General features: G+C 51.6%; 1 protein-coding gene and 1 long non-coding RNA gene across 4 annotated transcripts in view; one reads left to right on the top strand and one right to left on the bottom strand.

The window, feature by feature from the left end:
* Nucleotides 1-5,639: 5,639 nt before the first annotated feature.
* On the bottom strand, nt 5,640-12,525 carry LOC142915884 (uncharacterized). Of its 2 annotated transcripts, XR_012936143.1 has the most exons (4): nt 12,355-12,525; nt 9,303-9,434; nt 8,780-8,972; nt 5,640-6,365 (listed from the first exon to the last, which is right to left on the bottom strand). It is a non-coding gene; the product is annotated as an uncharacterized LOC142915884 (long non-coding RNA). The 2 variants fall into 2 exon arrangements; XR_012936142.1 differs by lacking the exon at nt 5,640-6,365 and having other exon boundaries at nt 8,618-8,972; nt 12,355-12,523.
* A 463-nt stretch (nt 12,526-12,988) lies between these two features.
* LOC142915883 (uncharacterized) overlaps nt 12,989-17,397 on the top strand; it is a 52,039-nt gene continuing 47,630 nt past the window's right edge. Inside the window, exons 1-2 of one of the 2 annotated variants that reach the window (XM_076061522.1) lie at nt 12,989-13,154; nt 15,786-15,943. The gene's annotated coding sequence lies outside the window, so the exon portion shown is untranslated. The remainder of the gene's footprint in view (nt 13,155-15,785; nt 15,944-17,397) is intronic. The other variant, XM_076061521.1, reaches the window with a different exon arrangement.

Raw genomic sequence — 17,397 nt, 5'->3', positions numbered from 1 at the left:
GTGCTGTTAGCGAGCACCTATGAAGGCTGGCACGGCACACGAGGGGGGTGGGTAGCCAGCACCGCGCCCGGCCGCCTTTGTATCCCGAGTGGCGATGCTCACATCACACTGGGTACTCATTTTTAGGCTGAGTCGACCTAGGGAAGGCCCAGGACCGGTTCAGATAATCGTCACTGGCGGTGTTGGCCATGAGCGGGAAACGATCCCGGGTCTCCGGGTTCGTAGCGTAGCGCTAACCGCTGCCCTACCGCTCGTACAAAGATACGTTTAAACACGCGCACGCAAATACACTCTGTTTGACTAACACTTCTTTCAAACCGTTCGTAGGCAAACATTTCCGTTGTAGAGTTTCTGGATAATGTCTGGAATTACCACAATTTTAACCGTGACACCACAGTGTGTGTACGTACATACACACACTGTGTGTGTATGTACGTACACACACTGTGTGTGCGTGTGTACACACACACGTACAGTGTGTGTGTGTACACACAGTGTGTAGACACAGTGTATACATATAGTGTACGTACATACACAGTGTGTACACACACACAGTGTACACAACAATGTCCACGTTAAATTTTGATTTAAAGCTTTCGTGACTGCAGTAATTCATATTCTTAGTTTTTTCGGTAAAGTCACGTTGAAGAGAAACAACAAAATAACAAAATATATATAAAACAATAAAAAATTCTCACGACGTTTCGACCATAACTCAAACGGTCATCATCAGGTGTGTTGGTTTGCATAAATGTATTTTTAAACGGCTTATTTATTTATTTTAAAAACGTTGGCGTCACGCGCAGCATTTGGCAGTTTGCCCAGGACTAGTCCATCTATTTTTTTTAAAAGAGGAGGGGGGAGACGAATTTTTTTATAATGTATGCTGTCTGAAAGCCACTGTAAGCGTGAACAATCAATTAAGAACTGAAATGGTTTATCAAATCTTTCCAATGATTGCTAAGATAGAATCCATCTTCTCGGTTGAAATTGTCTCTGTGCTTGTATATGTGGATAGCCTCATGAACGAATCTCTCATGGAAGCCAGATGGCTTACAAAGAACCTCCGTCTTGGAAAAGTCAATGGCATGTGAGCCTACTGAATTAGAACAATGATCTGCTACGGCCGAGGTGTTGGTCCTACCGTGTTTAAGGTCTGCTTTATGTTCACGAATGCGGTCCGAGACATGGCGTTTGGTTTCTCCAATGTAACTACTACCACAGAGGCAACTTAGTTTGTAGACACCAGGGTATTGTATGTCCGGAATCACATCTTTTACAGACAGAACCAGATCACGGATTTTATGTAATGTGTTGAAACGGACCTGGATCTTGTGTTTATTCAAGATTTTGGAGATCTTTTTTGTGATCCCAGCAATGTAGGGTAAAGTGATGGTTTTGAAAGGCTCCTCAAGAGGGTTCTTCTTCATGGTTTGAGTGATAGCTTTGCGGATTGTATAGTCGGAGTAACCATTAGCCCTAAGAGCTTGGTGTACGTGCTTGAGTTCACTGCTTATGTGTTCCTGGTCGGATATGCATTGGGCTCTATGATACAGAGTCTTGATGAGAGAATTCTTCTGTGATGGATGGTGGTGGGAATCCGGTTTCAGATAAGCATCCGTATGGGTAGCTTTCCTGTAGACAGAGTGGCTCATTGAACCATCAGGTCTCTTTTTAATTAGGACATCCAAAAAAGGTATCTTGCCATCTATTTCGACTTCCATGGTAAATCTGATGGCTGGGTGTATGGAATTGATGTGGTCGAAGAATTGGTCTAGAGCAGGCCGGCCATGTGGCCAGATGACAAAAGTGTCATCCACGTACCTCTTCCATAAGGTTGGGCGCAGAGTGGCAGTCCACGTTGTTGCTGAGTTCACGCACCCAAGGGATGGGGCAATGGAAAATGAATCTAAATCAACTTAAACTCCATCCCCGCTCTGTGACGTCACCACTCAGCATGACCTCAACGGCATGAAGTGCCAGCGGGAGGTGTAACTCGCTAGTGACGTCATGTCACCAAGGTATTCACGCTCCCCCAACCCCGTCCACAGCGCTCTTGAGCGTGACGTCACCTCCGCTTGGGTCACTGCCGATATCAATCCAGTGGCAATCCTTATTTGGGCAAAGCTACGCCCAGTGACTGCGGTTCATTAACATAATGTATCCGTTGAAGCCGTCGGGTTCAGCAGCCACGCCCCATCCCTCGACATATGGCCAGTTAACATTAACATAATTTATTCAGTTACGGAGCCGCTCTTTACGGGAGGAGCGTGTCTCTTACCCCGGAAGTGACGTTATGTTACCTGCTTACACGCGTGACGTCACGAGGTAACAGGAGGCTGCCGATCCACGCTTGCACTGAAATCCGAGGTGAGAAATTCTCATGGTGGTGGTGGTTGTTGTTGTTGTTTACCAAGGTAGAGCCTCTCTCTCTCGTAGGGATGTCAGTTGAGTAGCAGCGAGCATGGGAATCGATGTCCAGGTTGGAACTTTACAACGCGGGGCCTAGCCACGCGGGGCCTTGCCTCCTGCCCTCGCCTGATTGCATTTACTTTAATTATCTCGCTTAAGTTTAATTTGTCTTCACCCGGCTCGTCACTTTGTAACTTTGTTTTATTGTAAATATTCACGCAGTTTTTATTTTCGTTCTTTTGTTACCAGGCCAAGCCCGCTTGAGCTGCTATACCGCTCTTGTTATCAGAAGCGACCTGCCCACAACAACACAAGGTGAGGCTTTGTCAACGTGTGTGAATGTTTTGACTTAAAACTTTCGTGACTGCAGGAATTAATATTCCTGGTTTATTCGGTAAAGTCACGTAGATAGAAAATAAAATAATACAAATAAATGAAAAATATTTTTTTTCATAATAAAGGTTTTTGGGTTAGATCGCGTTTATTTATAAATGTGTCGTAACCCTCCACCACCCGACACGGCCAATCAGCAAAAAAAGTGTCAAGCAATTCGCCAGAATGATGATGCTGGATGTATTTACGAGCGAAACGTCGTACTCAAACTGTAAATGTGGATTAACTCTTCAACACACCGGTGGGCTGAAGTAGTGAATTATTTGTCTTTTGTCAACGTGACACTTTTTTTGCTGATTGGCCATGTCGGGTGGTGGAGGGTTACGACACATTTATAAATAAACGCGATCTAACCCAAAAACCTTTATTATGAATAATATTGGTCGCGAAAGCCTACGTGTAAAAATATTTTTTTAAATAAAGCAATAAACCCACGACGTTTCGATCGCAACACAAGTGGTCTTTATTTATTAAATTTAATGTTATCTTTATTTTCTATCTACGTGACTTTACTGAAAGAACAAACAATACGTGTGTCAATGTATCTATCGGTCAAAGACGCTAAGCGTGCCGCTGTTGACTCTGAATGTGTGGAGGGGAACACCTTCACCACGGGGAGAGAGAGACAGAGACACGGATAGCCTCGGCTATGTTGATTGATCCTCGATTCATTACTTGGTGGAGTGAGGAAGAATTAATGCTGAGCAGATGAAGGTGGCCAGGCATGGTTCTGGTCACACCACCACCTGTTTACTCATGGCAGTGTGTGACAGTGTCAAATTTGTGTTTGAAGTAAAGTCTATTAACTCTGTTGAACACGAGGATATATAAAAACAATAGACGTCATGTCACCAAGGTATTCAACCCTCCCCCGTCCACCACGCTCTTGAGCGTGACGTCACCTCCGCTTGGGTCACCGCCGATATCGTTCCAGTGGCAATCCTTATTTGGGCAAAGCTACGCCCAGTGACTGGTGGCTCATTAACATAATGTGTTCGTTAAAGCCGTCGCGAGTTTATTGCGACGGGTTCAGCGCCCACGCCCCCATCCCTCCACATATGGGCCGGCCTCATTAACATAATTTATTCAGTGGGAGAGCCGGGGGGAAGTGACGTCATACTACGTCATACTACCTGCTGCCACCTGCGCTCTTGCATTGAAATCCGAGGTGAGAAATTCTCATCGTTGTAGTGGTGGTGGTCGTTTTGGTGGTTGTTGTTTACCAAGGTAGAGCCTCTCTCTCTCGTAGGGATGTCAGTTGAGTAGCTCCTCCCCCCTCACTCTATCTCTCCTCCCTGGCTTCTCCCCCCTCTCTTACCTACGTAGCCTCTTGTCACGGCAACCCTTTTGCCCACTTCAGCAATTGTCTCTTGCTGTGGCTGTCCCACCTGATGACGGACGCTTGTCGTGTTGCTAACGAAACGTCACGTGATTTAATTTATTTTATTTTCTACCTACCCACGTGATGACTTTACCGAAAGACCCAAAGAGCGGCCGTCAATCTTGACTTCAAGTCAAGATTTGACGGCCACTGCGTGGCGCGCTTTCAGATGCGCTCCAGCAGCCGTCTGGAACGCTCTTCCTTCTGACATTCATTAAGTCGCTGGAGCTATGCGCTTTTGAATGAAGATTTGACTACGGAACTACCTATCGTACCCTTTGGTTCTTTCGGTAAAAAAAACAAAACAAAAATAGATCACGACGTTCCGATCGCAGCAACAAGCGACCGTCTTCACAGTCACTTTACCGGAAGAACCAAAGAGCGTGGATCCCTGCAGTCACGAAAGCTTCAAATCAGGATTGACGACTTTGTGTGTTCAGTTTGTCGTCCTTCCCCAGCACCTCCGATGAGCACGGTTGGCTACGTACGGCGCGTAAGAAGTTCAACGTACGTACGCAATGAGGGGGTGCTTCTTTTATTAACACGCGGCACAGCGCGGGCCAACCTCATCTTCTCATTCTGAGCGCGGCGTCTCCGCCGGCCACACGCACGGTCGGTCACGCGGCGCCGTTCCACCCGTCCGCTCTCGGCTTCGCCGCTGGCCGGCGGCGTGCCGGGAAGGGCGGCGACGGAACCCCCGCAGGAGATCTTCCGCGCGCGGCCACACGACGGAGAGAGACGACGGCGAGCGGCGACGCAGCCCGGGACCCAAGGCTCCACGCGCGAGCCCCGAGTCCTCCTCCGCCCACCGCTTCTGGCGCCGCAAGGTGCGGCTAGGCTCCGCCTCTGGCCACGCCCTATCGCGGAACCTTCCAGAGGGTTCCCGGCGAGCCCCGCCCATTTACCCTTGGCCTAGATACCTCTCCCTTTCGGATTGGATGTTGCTTTAGCGGTGCCTGTACCCGTGCTTCCGTTTTCTAACCAACAGGTGTCATCATGTCATTACATCACCCCCCCCACCCCCCCCCGTAATAAAAAAACATGTAGCCTTCCTGGCTAATATCTTGTTTGGTTCTTTCGGTAAAGTCACCACGTAGAATGAGAATAAAATAATAAAATAAAACAATAAAATTCTCACGACGTTTCGGCCACAACACAAGTGGCCTTCTTCAGGTGAAAGGAACAAACCTGTCGGGACGACAGAGCTACAATAAATGACGGAGCTTCAATAATGAAGCTCTGAAGAAGGCCACCTGCGTTGTGGCCGAAACGTCGTGAGAATTTTATTGTTTTATTTTATTATTTTATTCTCATTCTACGCGGTGACTTTACTGAAAGAACCAAAGAAGATGAATCCTTACAGTCACGAAAGGTTTAAATCGAAATTTTCCTGGCTAATACTCAAATAACAGGTAAGTGCGCCCATGTGCAGGATAACAACAACAACAATATCTATAAAAGCAGGACTCCAGTTATTTTCCTTAAAAAGGCAGAACAATCCGCAGGAACAACACCTAAAGACGAGGGAACAAGGAGCGAAGGGAACATTTACGAAAGGGAACAAGACTTAGGAAAACGAACAGAACAGAACTGAACAACAACCACAACCTCTCCGCCATTCCCGACCAATACCCAGAATATGGAATCAACGGAATCGCAAGCATTTGGACCGAGTTAACCTCGACCAGAACTGAACAACAACAACAACAACCACAACCTCTCCGCCATTCCCCGACCAATACCCAGAATATGGAATCAACGGAATCGCAAGCATTTGGACCGAGTTAACCTCGGCCAGAACTGAACAACAACAACAACAACCACAACCTCTCCGCCATTCCCGAGCAAATACCCAGAATCAGGAATCAACGGAATCGCAAGCGTTTGGACCGAGTTCGCGACGCCGAGTTCCGTTGACGGGGGACGGGTCTTCCGCCCCTGCTCGGGCGGTGCGCGTGCCACGAGAACGGCCGGAGACACACGGGGTGCAACGCAGGAGGCACGGGTGCAGCAGGAGGCACGGGTGCAGCAGGAGGCACGGGTGCAGCAGGCTCGGCGGCAGCAGCCACCTCCCTCGGTCCCGGCGAGGCTTCGATGCGACGGGCGGCACGGCGCGATCCTTCCGACGCACGCCGTCTGAACGCACACGCCATCCCCGGCTCGCCGGACGCACTGGACGCTGGCGGACCAATTTTCGGAGACGGGGGAAGAGGCAATCCGTGGCAGGACAAACGGCTTCGGCCGAGACGGACGGACGAACCAACGGCGAAGACCCAGCCGGAAACGCGCAAACTGCGGCCGCTTAACCTCGGCCACTTCCACGGGCTCTTGCCGGGGGGCTGATGCAGCTTAGGGGACGTAACCAACCGGCACCCGCAGGCAACGTAACCATGCTCCGTCACCGATGGGCCATGCTAGCACGTGATCCCGTTTCCCCGCAATACGTTCATTACTCTTTGGTTCTATTCGGTAAAGTCATGTATTTTTACCTGCGTGGTGACTTTACCGAATAGAACCAAAGAGTATGGATCCTTGCAGTCACGAAAGCTTCAAATCTAGAATACGTTCGTTGTTTCGCCTGTCTTTGGCGGCGTTAAATTTTGCCGCCTCCCGAGCCGTGGAAATGCATTGCGGGGTAATTTTCACATGCTCTGGGCAACTTGGATTTCCCCTTAGCCAGTGGCAAACCCAATTGGGCATCTACAGGGGGTACATTCTGCCTCCCATACATGAGAAAAAATGGTGAAAATCCCGTGGAAGTATGAGGGGCCATCCTATATGCAGCTAGTACACTCGGAACATGCAAATCCCAGTCCGTTTGCGCCGCGTCAATCGCCTGACAGAGCATGGAGGTCAGAGTTCTATTCAGGCGCTCCACCATCCCATCTGTCTGGGGGTGGTACGGCGACGTTTTAATTATCTTAGCACCTAAAGCGTCGCAAACCTCGCGCAGCAGTTTAGATGAGAAATTCAAAATTATCCTGTATCTAAATCACAACAGTGTTTGTGTTCATCATCAAGTGCAGCAAACGATTTTCATCCACAGACGTCACTTATGCTCAGACGGCCTAAGCACAGCTCAATGGGGAACCAAATGAAGACGTGTATTTGTTATTGTGGCCATGCACTCTAAACTACGGACCACACAGTAAACCGCTGTGGTCTGCGCCCCTTCAACGCAGGAGAAATATCAAAACTAAACCACCTCTCTCCTGAAGCCCTCTCGCGAAGACCAGCAAGCCTCAGCGTCGGCATTTAGCTGCTGAGCACATCGCTGGTGCCGTCGCGCGCGAGAATGGAATTTCGGAATTGCTCGGATTTCGCACGATTCAGGAAAAATGACCCACTCTCAGAAAGATCCTCAAAACTCGGGACGGACGGCAGCCAGGCGCGGTTCGTCCACCAGGGGGCGACAGGGGCGCTGACGAATGTAACTCCGGCCCCACGGGGTTCAAATTTGAGTGCGACAGCCACCGCAGTTGCCACAGCTCATCTGCAACGCGTCGTGAGACAAAGGCAAAGGCGCAGCTCTGCAACGTGTCGCTTGTGCCACGGCCCCCCGGGTGGGACGGACCTCCAACAGAAGATGCTGCGGTGAGCTCCTCTCGAGGGGCATCTGGGCCCTACACTTCCAAGCTATCCATCTGCTTGTTGAAATAGGCGAGAGTGCCCACACTTTACCCCACCACCACCACACGTGCGTCCTGACGATCGACTGCCCATTATGACTGCTTTGACTGCGATCACACCACAGACGCTTTCCAAAAGATCACGGCCGTGCGTCGTTTCTTCGGTATTGACGAGCAAAGCGAGCGGACGATACTGCGTCGCGAGGCAGTGAACCCCTTTCACCTTGCCTCGGCTGTGAAGCCCTTCCGTTTGATTTAATCTCGCACGACCTGAGGAATGCGAAATTAATTTCAGATTTGTTTCCACGAGGAACACATCGGTGGTGGTGGTGGTGGAGGGGTTTGTGATGCCGGCTGTCCAGGATTATAACTCATGCTGGGCGACCACTACGACACTGACGTTTAATGGCCAAAACAATAAACATTTGATATAAAATACCCAACATGATATATGGGTGGTTGAGTGTCTGGGTGAGTGGGTGGGTGGGTAAGTTGTTGGGTGAGTGGGTGGGTGGATGAGTGAATGGGTGGATGAGTCAGTGGGTGAGTCGCCGGGTGAGTTGGTGAGCGGACAAGTGAGTGGCTAGATGAGGATGCTAATCTATGGGTCTCTTTGTGAATCTACCCCTTACAAATTTGTCCTCCTTCCGTACCCCTCACATCATCTCCCACGTGGCAAGTCCGATAAGACTCGATCTATAATCTCAATGGCATTTTTATGTGTATATCCCTCTGATCTCTCCGGCCTTGCCCCATCCCTCCCCCATCGTCCCTGCCTCTCCCCCCCATCTCCCCCGCCTCTCTATCCCTCCTCTCTCTGTCTCTCCTCTCTGTGTCTCTCGCTCTGCCTTCGACCTGTCTCTCTCCACCCACCCCTCCCGCGACTTTCCTTCTGGCCCCCTCTCGCTCCCACCTGGCCCTGTCCGCGTCCTGCCTCTGCTCCTCCCTCTTGCCCTCGGCCCACCTCACTGCACGCTCTCCCCTCTGGGCGTCTTGATGTCCGTCATCTCTCCCTTCTTGCTCTTCCGTAATTTGAGGCTCCTCCTCTCTGCCCTGACTTCTTTTCCCTCCTCGCTCTCCTCTCCCTTCCCGCTCCATCGGAGCTCTTCGGTCGCTCTCCTCGTTCCCGAGCGACGGTGGCCGTGCGGGGAGCAAACCTGTAACGTCACAACCATCACCGCCGTCAGCATCACCTCTAACACCGTCACCAACGCCATCAGCGTCACCAACGCCATCACCTCCAACACCGTCACCTCCATCAGCACCATCAACAACAACAAGCGGCAGGCTACGTGCATATTCTTTGGATCTTTCGGTAAAGTCACGTAGATAAGTGACTTACCGTAAGACCCAAAGAATATGAATTCCTGCAGTCACAAAAGCTCTAAGTCACGGCTATAAGTGCACTTGAAGGTCACGTGAAGTGTCGAACGCCTGGTGCTGGCAGGAGGTCAAGGGACAGACCCAGGTGCCACGGGTCGACTCACTGAGCCTGCTGCCGCTCCTCTGCACTCCGTTGTTGCAGGAGGGCGACTGCCTCAAACTGCCCAGTAGCAGCGTCCTTCACGAGCCTCCTCCACTGACTCTGAAGATGGTCCACACAAACTCCACTCACTCATCTGTAGAACAGGGGGAGATCACACAAACTCCACTCACTCATCTGTAGAACAGGGGGAGATCACACAAACTCCACTCACTCATCTGTAGGACAGGGGGAGATCACACAAACTCCACTCACTCACTCACTTTGTAGAACAGAGTGAGATCATACAAACTCCACTCACTCAATCTGTAGAACAGGGGGAGATTATACAAACTCCATTCACTCACTCTGTAGAACAGGGGGAGATCACACAAACTCCACTCACTCATCTGTAGAACAGGGGGAGATCACACAAACTCCACTCACTCATCTGTAGAATAGGGGGAGATCACACAAACTCCACTCACTCATCTGTAGGACAGGGGGAGATCACACAAACTCCACTCATCTGTAGAACAGGGGGAGATCACACAATCTCCACTCACTCATCTGTAGAACAGGGGGAGATCACACAAACTCCAGTCACTCATCTGCAGAACAGGGGGAGATCACACAAACTCCACTCACTCATCTGTAGAACAGGGGGAGATCACACAAACTCCACGCACTCATCTGAAGAACAGGGGGAGATCACACAAACTCCACTCACTCATCTGTAGAACAGGGGGAGATCACACAAACTCCACTCACTCATCTGTAGAACAGGGGGAGATCACACAAACTCCACTCACTCTGTAGAACAGGGGGAGATCACACAAACTCCACTCACTCACTCTGTAGAACAGGGGGAGATCACACAAACTCTACTCACTCATCTGTAGAACAGGGGGAGATCACACAAACTCCACTCACTCATCTGTAGACCAGGGGGAGATCACACAAACTCCACTCACTCATCTGTAGAACAGGGGGAGATCACACAAACTCCACTCACTCATCTGTAGAACAGGGGGAGATCACACAAACTCCAGTCACTCATCTGTAGAACAGGGGGAGATCACACAAACTCCACTCACTCACTCTGCAGAACAGGGCGAGATCACACAAACTCCACTCACTCACTCTGTAGAACAGGGGGAGATCACACAAACTCCAGTCACTCATCTGTAGAACAGGGGTAGATCACACAAACTCCACTCACTCATCTGTAGAACAGGGGGAGATCATACAAACTCCATTCACTCATCTGTAGAACAGGGGGAGATCATACAAACTCCACTCACTCATCTGTAGAACAGGGGGAGATCATACAAACTCCATTCACTCATCTATAGAACAGGGGGAGATCATACAAACTCCACTCACTCATCTGTAGAACAGGGGGAGATCACACAAACTCCACTCACTCACTCTGTAGAACAGGGGGAGATCACACAAACTCCACTCACTCTGTAGAACAGGGGGAGATCACACAAACTCCACTCACTCACTCTGTAGAACAGGGGGAGATCACACAAACTCCACTCACTCTGTAGAACAGGGGGAGATCACACAAACTCCACTCACTCACTCTGTAGAACAGGGGGAGATCACACAAACTCCACTCACTCTGTAGAACAGGGGGAGATCACACAAACTCCACTCTGTATAACAGGGGGAGATCACACAAACTCCACTCACTCACTCTGTAGAACAGGGGGAGAATCACACAAACTCCACTCACTCATCTGTAGAACAGGGGGAGATCACACAAACTCCACTCACATCAGCTAAGCCACGGATTATTAAATGCGAATTATAACTATCATTTGCATTATCAGCTGCTGTGTTGACCAACTATTCGAGCGAAACCATCAATAAAACGCAGACACACACCACACACACAGTCACACACCACAACAACAACAACAACCGCCATTCGCCACTAAGTGGCGGTGACGTCACCACGACGCTTGTGCCAGGCTATGTGCACCCTGAGGCCACGTGAAGTGTCGAATGCCCGCTGGCAGGAGGTCACGGGGCAGACCCACACACAGTCACACACCACACACAGTCAGACACACACCACACACACACCACACACAGTCACACACCACACACACACAGTCACACACCACACACACACAGTCACACACACCACAGACACATCACACACACCACACACACCACACACACCACAGAAACATCACACACAGTTACACACCACATACACAGTCACACATCACACACACACCACACACAGTCACACACCACACACAGTCACACACACCACAGACACATCACACACACCACACACAGTCACACACCACACACACACAGTCACACGCCACACACACAGTCACACACACCACACACACAGTCACACACCACACACACAGTCACACACATCACACACACACCACAGACACATCACACATACACACCACACACACACCACACACCACACACAGTCACACACATCACACACACACACCACACACACAGTCACATCACACACACACCACACACACCACACACACAGACACCACACACACACCACACAGTCACACACACCACACACACAGTCACACACACACCCCACACATACACCACACACACACCACACACAGACACCACACACTCACAGACACCACACACACACCACACACACACCACACACACAGACCACACACACCACACACACAGACCACACACACACACACAGTCACACACACACCACACACACACCACACACCACACACACATCACACACACACCACAGACACATCACACACACACACCACACACCACACACACACCACACACACACACTACACACACACCACACACACACACCATACACAGTCACACACACCACACACACACCACACACAGTCACACACACCACACACACACCACACACACACACCACACACACAGTCACACACACACCACACACACACCACACACACACCACACACATCACACCACACACACCACACACACAGTCACCGACCAGTTCTAGGCCCGCCCCAGGCTCTATCCACGTGGGTGACCCACTCGGCCCCCACACTCACCCCCAGCGAGGCGTCTTTGTCCTTGGGTGTGCACACGTGGAACGGCGCCTCTACTGCTGCTGTTGTTGTTTCTGCTGTTGTTATCGTTGCTGTTACACCTCCCAGCGGGTTGATTGTCTCACGTGTCACGTGCCCTTCAAGACTCGCGGGACATCTTCCGGAAGACTCTTCCGGCCGTCTTAAGCATGGCGCGGGACATCTTCCGGAAGACTCTTCCGGCCGTCTCAAGCGTGGCGCGGGACATCTTCCGGAAGACTCTTCCGGCCAGTCTCAAGCGTGGCGCGGGACATCTTCCGGAAGACTCTTCCGGCCAGTCTCAAGCGTGGCGCGGGACATCTTCCGGAAGACTCTTCCGGCCGTTTCACGCGTGGCGCGGGACATCTTCCGGAAGACTCTTCCGGCCAGTCTCAAGCGTGGCGCGGGACATCTTCCGGAAGACTCTGCCGGCCGTCTCAAGCGTGGCGCGGAACATCTTCCGGAAGACTCTTCCGGCCGTCTCACGCGTGGTGAGCGACATCTTCCGGAAGAATCTTCCGGCCCGTCTCAAGCAGTGGCGCGGGACATCTTCCGGAAGACTCTTCCGGCCGTCTCAAGCGTGGCGCGCGACATCTTCCGGAAGACTCTTCCGGCCGTCTCACGCGTGGCGCGGGACATCTTCCGGAAGACTCTTCCGCCCTGCGAATGCGTCACGTGATCACAGCCGCGCGCAGTCGCCTGTCCGTGTTAGCGGCACGAAACGTCGGACCTCCTGCACTCACTCCACACGAGGACATTGTTTAGTGTATAAACACACCACGACGGTGAGTGGGTGGGTGGGGGGGTGAGGGGGTGAGTGAGGGGGTGAGGGGGTGAGTGAGGGGGTGAGTGAGGGGGTGACTGAGGGGGTTGGTGAGGGGGTGAGTGAGGGGGTTGGTGAGGGGGTGAGTGAGGGGATGAGTGAGGGGGTGACTGAGGGGGTTGGTGAGGGGGTGAGTGAGGGGGTTGGTGAGGGGGTGAGTGAGGGGGTTGGTGAGGGGGTTGGTGAGGGGGTGAGTGAGTGAGGGGATTGGTGAGGGGGTGAGTGAGGGGGTGAGTGAGTGAGGGGGTGACTGAGGGGGTTGGTGAGGGGGTGAGTGAGGGGGTTGGTGAGGGGGTGAGTGAGTGAGGGGATTGGTGAGGGGGTGAGTGAGGGGGTGAGTGAGGGGTGGGTGAGTGAGGGGGTGAGTAAGGGGGTTGGTGAGGGGGTGAGTGAGTGAGGGGATTGGTGAGGGGGTGAGTGAGGGGGTGAGTAAGGGGGTTGGTGAGGGGGTGAGTGAGTGAGGGGATTGGTGAGGGGGTGAGTGAGGGGGTGAGTGAGGGGTGGGTGAGTGAGGGGGTGAGTAAGGCGGTTGGTGAGGGGGTGAGTGAGTGAGGGGATTGGTGAGGGGGTGAGTGAGGGGGTGAGGGGGTTGGTGAAGGGGTGAGTGAGTGAGGGGGTGAGTGAGGGGGTGAGTGAGTGAGGGGGTGAGTGAGGGGGTGAGTGAGGGGGTTGGTGAGGGGATGAATGAGGGGGTGAGTAGGTGAGGGGGTAGGTGAGTGAGGGGGTTGGTGAGGGGGTGAGTGAGTGAGGGGGTTGGTGAGGGGGTGAGTGAGGGGGTGAGTGAGGGGGTTGGTGAGGGGGTGAGTGAGGGGGTGAGTGAGGGGGTTGGTGAAGGGGTGAGTGAGTGAGGGGGTTGGTGAGGGGGTGAGTGAGGGGGTGGGTGAGGGGGTGAGTGAGTGAGGGGGTGGGTGAGTGAGGGGTTTAGTGAGGGGGTGAGTGAGTGAGGGGGTGAGTGAGGGGGTTGGTGAGGGGGTGAGTGAGGGGGTGAGTGAGGGGGTGAGTGAGTGAGTGAGGGGGTGAGTGAGTGAGTGAGGGGGTTGGTGAGGGGGTGAGTGAGTGAGGGGGTGGGTGAGTGAGGGGGTTTAGTGAGGGGGTGAGTGAGTGGATGGGTGAGTGAGTGGGGGGGTTGGTGAGGGGTGAGTGAGGGGGTTGGTGAGGGGGTGAGTGAGGGGGTGAGTGGATGGGTGAGTGAGTGGGGGCTAATGCCCCACTCGCCACTCCCCATTAGGTGGGGGCCGATGCCCTCCCCCCCACCCGCCATTTGGGGGGGGGAGGGTCAATGACGTCATCCCCCCACTCGCGCTTTAACCGCGCGGATGACGTAATGGTTTGACTGACGGCTGCTCAGAGTTAATTAAAAACTCCTACTAAGCCCTTGTGTCAACAAGCCAACGGCGGCCGAATAGATCAATAATTAATAATTAATTAATTGCGCGCGCGCACTGACCGCTGTCCCACCGCTCTTCACACATACACAGACACACAGACACACACACAGACACACAAACAAAGACAAAGATCCCCCATATAGCCTTAACAGACTGTAGGGGCAAGTGCTGTTAGCGAGCACCTATGAAGGCCGGAACGGTACACGAGGGGGTGGGTGGCCAGCACCACGCCCGACCGCCTTTGTCTCCCCAGTCGCGATGTTTACACACCGCACCAGGTACTCATTTGAGGCTGAGTCGACCTAGGGGAGGCCCGGGACCGGTTCAGATAATCGTCACTGGTGTTGGCCGTGAGCGGGAATCGAACCCGGGTCGCCAGGTTCATAGCGCAGCGTAGCGCTAACCGCTACACTATCGCTCCCCACACACAGTACACACACAGTCACACACACACAGTCACATACACAGACACACAGACACACACACACAGACACACAGACAGACACATACACACAGACACACAGACAGACACACAGACACACACACAGACACAGACACACAGACAGACACATACACACAGACACACAGACAGACACACAGACACACACACACAGACACACACACAGACAGACACACACACAGACAGACACACACACAGACACACACAGACACACACACACAGACACACACACAGACAGACACACATACAGACAGACACACACACAGACACACACACACACAGACACACACACATACACACACAGACACACACACACAGACACACACACAGACACAGACACACACACAGACAGACACACACACAGACACACACACAGACACACACACACACACAGACACACACACATACACACACAGACACACACACAGACACACACACAGACAGACACACACAGACAGACACACACACACAGACACACAGACACACACACACACAGACAGACACACACACAGACAGACACACACACACAGACACACACACAGACAGACACACACACACAGACACACACACAGACAGACACACACACAGACACACACACAGACACACAGACACACACACACAGACACACACAGACACACAGACACACACACAGACACCACGTGCACCACGTGTCACAACGTCAGTCTGTGCTAAGGGCTTCATTATTGAAGCTCCGTCATTAATTGAAGCTCTGTCGTCCCGACAGGTTTGTTCCTTTCACCTGAAGAAGGCCGCTTGTGTCGTGGCCGAAACGTCGTGAGAATTTTATTGTGTTTTATTTTATTATTTTATCATTCTCATTCTACGTGGTGGTGGTGACTTTAATACCGAAAGAACCAAAGAAGATACTCTACGGGTCTCTGTGTGAGTCACTGGGTCTCTATGTGAGTCTGTGGGTCTCTGTGTGAGTCTATGGGTCTCTGTGTGAGTAGTCTATGGGTCTCTGTGTGAGTAGTCTATGGGTCTCTGTGTGAGTTTATGGGACTTTGTGTGAGTAGTCTATGGGTCTTTGTGTGAGTAGTCTATGGGTCTTTGTGTGAGTCAATGGGTCTCTGTGTGAGTAGTCTATGGGTCTCTGTGTGAGTCTAATTTTCTCTGTGTGAGTAGTCTGTGGGTCTCTGTGTGAGTCAATGGGTCTCTGTGTGAGTAGTCTGTGGGTCTCTGTGTGAGTAGTCTATGGGTCTCTGTGTGAGTCTAATTTTCTCTGTGTGAGTAGTCTGTGGGTCTCTGTGTGAGTCAGTGGGTCTCTGTGTGAGTTTATGGGTCTTTGTGTGAGTAGTCTATGGGTCTTTGTGTGAGTCTATGGGTCTCTATGCGAGTCAGTGGGTCTCTGTGTGAGTCAGTGGGTCTCTGTGTGAGTCTGTGGGTCTCTGTGTGAGTCTGGGTCTCTGTGTGAGTAGTCTATGGGTCTCTGTGTGAGTCTGTGGATCTCTGTGTGAGTAGTCTATGGGTCTCTGTGTGAGTTTTTGGGACTTTGTGTGAGTAGTCTATGGGTCTTTGTGTGAGTCAGTGGGTCTCTGTGTGAGTAGTCTATGGGTCTTTGTGTGAGTAGTCTATGGGTCTCTGTGTGAGTTTATGGGTCTTTGTGTGAGTAGTCTATGGGTCTCTGTGTGAGTTTATGGGTCTCTGTGTGAGTAGTCTATGGGTCTCTGTGTGAGTTTATGGGACTTTGTGTCATTAGTCTATGGGTCTTTGTGTGAGTCTATGGGTCTCTATGCGAGTCAATGGGTCTCTGTGTGAGTCTAATTTTCTCTGTGTGAGTCTAATTTTCTCTGTGTGAGTCTAATAATCTCTGTGTGAGTCTGTGGATCTCTGTGTGAGTAGTCTATGGGTCTCTGTGTGAGTTTATGGGACTTTGTGTGAGTAGTCTATGGGTCTTTGTGTGAGTCTACGGGTATCTGTGTGAGTCTAATTTTCTCTGTGTGAGTCTGTGGATCTTTGTGTGAGTAGTCTATGGGTCTCTGTGTGAGTCAATGGGTCTCTATGCGAGTCAGTGGGTCTCTGTGTGAGTCTGTGGATCTCTGTGTGCGTAGTCTATGGGTCTCTGTGTGAGTCTGTGGATCTCTGTGTGGTGAGTCTATGGGTCTCTGTGTGTGTAGTCTATGGGTCTCTGTGTGAGTAGTCTATGGGTCTCTGTGTGAGTAGTCTATGGGTCTCTGTGTGAGTAGTCTATGGGTCTCTGTGTGAGTAGTCTGTGGGTCTCTGTGTGAGTAGTCTATGGGTCTCTGTGTGAGTCTAATTTTCTCTGTGTGAGTAGTCTGTGGGTCTCTGTGTGAGTCAGTGGGTCTCTGTGTGAGTTTATGGGTCTTTGTGTGAGT

The sequence above is a fragment of the Petromyzon marinus genome, unplaced genomic scaffold (genome assembly GCF_048934315.1).
Source record: "Petromyzon marinus isolate PM22_M1 ecotype Great Lakes invasive population unplaced genomic scaffold, UKy_Petmar_22M1.pri1.0 PM_G_Scaffold_36, whole genome shotgun sequence".
Classification (NCBI taxonomy): Eukaryota; Metazoa; Chordata; class Hyperoartia; order Petromyzontiformes; family Petromyzontidae; genus Petromyzon; species Petromyzon marinus.
This window is presented reverse-complemented; position numbering and strand designations above follow the sequence as displayed.